Source organism: Cervus canadensis, chromosome 11, assembly GCF_019320065.1.
Source record: "Cervus canadensis isolate Bull #8, Minnesota chromosome 11, ASM1932006v1, whole genome shotgun sequence".
NCBI lineage: Eukaryota > Metazoa > Chordata > Mammalia > Artiodactyla > Cervidae > Cervus > Cervus canadensis.
In genome coordinates, this window is record NC_057396.1 from 75608853 (window position 1) to 75612031 (window position 3179).

General features: G+C 47.0%; 1 pseudogene; it reads right to left on the minus strand.

The window, feature by feature from the left end:
* Window positions 1–254: 254 nt before the first annotated feature.
* LOC122449375 lies at window positions 255–1127 on the minus strand (annotated as a pseudogene).
* Window positions 1128–3179: the final 2052 nt, after the last annotated feature.

Here is a 3179-nt window from a genome sequence, read left to right on the forward strand (position 1 = left end):
GCATTGGGGAATGGGAGGTTGGATGTGGTGATCGGTTTCCTAGGATTATGCAGTCTTTTAGCTCTGTGATATCAGAGAGTAGCCCTGGGACTCTGAGAATTTGGGGGGTAGACTAAAGAGAAAGAGGGAAAGAAAAAGGAGGCAGATGGAACCAGCCAAACAAATTTCACCAAGCTTGCAGCTTTCCTTACAGAGCTGTAGTTCTTGCCCACTTCCGAGGTGCCAGTGAAAGCATTTCTTCTTTAGGGTAAGCTTCATATGGCATTGATGCTACTGATGCTTATCTCTCTGGGGAGAATGTGGGTGAGGATGAAGGACCCTATCAAAGCTACATCCCTTGGGAACTGAATTTTACAGATGACTTTTCTGATTGCGCCTTTTATGTCTTTGTTCCTCAGACTGTAGGTCAAAGCGTTCAGCATAGGGATGACCACAGTGTAAAAGACACGATCTTGTTCTCCTCTGGGGATTTTGTCTGAGTTACTTCTCTGGCACATGAAGGCAAGTGTCCCAAGGAAGAGAACAAAAGCAGTGAGATAGGAGGTGCAGGTGGAGAAGGTCTTGGCTTTCCCACCAGGAGACTTCATTCTCAGAATCTGAGAGTTCTGATGATGAGTGTGTAGGAGACCAGGAAGATCGTGCCATTGGCCAGGAACATGAGTTTGGCAGGAAAGAGGATGACAATTTCACTTTGTGTCATGCTGTGGGAGGCAAGCTTTAGCAGGGGTGGGAGATGGCAGAAGAAGTTGATCTGATTGTCATCACAGAAGGAGAGGGTAAATGTGCACACGGTCCACAGGATGGCCCTTGATAACCCACAGACGTAGGCCCCGGAAACAAGCCCATACAGATGCCTGGAGACATCACCGCGTTATAGCTCGGTGGATTGCTAATGGCAACAAAGCGGTCACAGGTCATCACAGCGAGCAGGAAGAGTGAACTGACGGTGAAGACAATGGTGGAGATGGTGAACTGATGGTGAAGATGGTGAAGAAATAGAACTGGGGTGCACATCGGCCATAGGAGATGACCATTTTGCTTGTGGTCAGTGTGGCCAGGACTGGAGGGGTGATGACCACGGCGTAGCAGGCATCCAGCAGGGAAAGAAGGCCCAGGAAGAAGTCCATGGGGTGTGGAGTTGGGTGTCCCCTGGGGTTAGAATAAGCATCTCCACATTTCCCAGAAGGGTGACTAGATAGAAATTGGGAAACATCAGGAAGCGCGGAATGGTCAGTTCAGGGTGATCTGTGAAACCCACGAGAATGAACTTTGTCACAATGGTGAGATTTCTTTGGCCGCAGGTTCCATTCAGCTGGGTGGCCTCAAAAGGAGAAAAGAATTAGAGATTCCAGACCTGCAGGCCTTTGTCTTCCTTAGTGTCAGATATTAGATGAAAATCTCATATTTTTCTGCTCAGAGAGAGAAAAAAATGTTATGATTTAAAGAATCTGCAGGCACTGTCCTGGTGGTCCAGTGGCTAAGACTCCGAGCTTCCAGTGCAGGGCGCCTGGGCTCGATTCCTGGCCCGGAAACTAGATCTCACATGCTGCAACTAAAAATTCCACATGCCACAAAAGATTGAAGATTCCATGTTCTATAGCAAAGACCTGGTGCACCAAGTGAAGAAATAAATAACAATAAGTAATAACAATAAAAGAACCTATAGCTGGCAGGTACTATGGAGAGTGTTTACCTATCTGTGTTTCCTTCTGGAAAATGGACTCGGGGTAGGTATTTCTTCAGGTTCACTTGCTTGTTGTCTAAGGTCTAAGACCAGAGAAAACCTTAGACTATCAAGACTAGAAGGGACCAATCTGGAGTCTCTCTTTCCTAGAATATCCCCAACAGATGGTCACACAGCCCAGATGTACCCCAGGGCTGCCTTGTATGGATTCCAAAGTTGGGCCTTGACAACTCCCAGCAGGACGTAGACTGTGATGTGAATGCTGCCTCCAGAGTGGTCGGACGCGGAGCCCTCGGTGGTCGGATGCGAAGTCCTCTGTGTCAGACGCTGAGTCCTCTGTTACCTGATGGAGACTTTCTGGGCACTCTACCTTTGGAAAATTCTTCCTGTTGGGAAAGCCACATTGCCCTTTCTGTATCTGCTACACATTAGTACTGGGTTTCCCAGTTGGCACAGTGGGATGATCTGCCAGTGCAGGAGAGGCAGGAGAGGCAGCTTTGATCCCTGGGTCGGGAAGATCCCCCGGAGGAGGACATGGCAACCCACTCCAGTATTCTTGCCTGGGAAACCCCATGGACAGAGGAGCCTGGCCGGCTACAGTCCACAGGGTTGCAAAGAGTCGGACACGACTGAGCGACCGAGTTTAAGGTCAAGTCTTCCACATTAGTATTATGCTTGATTCTGGACGTTGGGCAAGACCCCGCTCTCCCAAGACAGAAAGCGATCATGCCCACTCTTATCACGTCTCTTATTCTTTAGGTTGTTCCCATTTTTTTTTTTTTTTTAATTTTTTTATTAGTTGGAGGCTAATTACTTCACAACATTTCAGTGGGTTTTGTCATACATTGATATGAATCAGCCATAGATTTACACTTATTCCCCATCCCGATCCCCCCCTCCCACCTCCCTCTCCACCCGATTCCTCTGGGTCTTCCCAGTGCACCAGGCCCGAGCACTTGTCTCATGCATCCCACCTGGGCTGGTGATCTGTTTCACCATAGATAGTATACATGCTGTTCTTTTGAAACATCCCACCCTCACCTTCTCCCACAGAGTTCAAAAGTCTGTTCTGTATTTCTGTGTCTCTTTTTCTGTTTTGCATATAGGGTTATCGTTACCATTTTTCTAAATTCCATATATATGTGTTAGTATGCTGTAATGTTCTTTATCTTTCTGGCTTACTTCACTCTGTATAATGGGCTCCAGTTTCATCCATCTCATTAGGACTGATTCAAATGAATTCTTTTTAATGGCTGAGTAAAATTCCATGGTGTATATGTACCACAGCTTCCTTATCCATTCATCTGCTGATGGGCATCTAGGTTGCTTCCATGTCCTGGGCTATTATAAACAGTTTGACTGCGCATGAACTTGGGGTTGCATGGTGTCTCTTTCAGATCTGGTTTCCTCAGTGTGTATGCCCAGAAGTGGGATTGCTGGGTCATATGGCAGTTCTATTTCCAGTTTTTTAAGAAATCTCCACACTGTTTTCCAT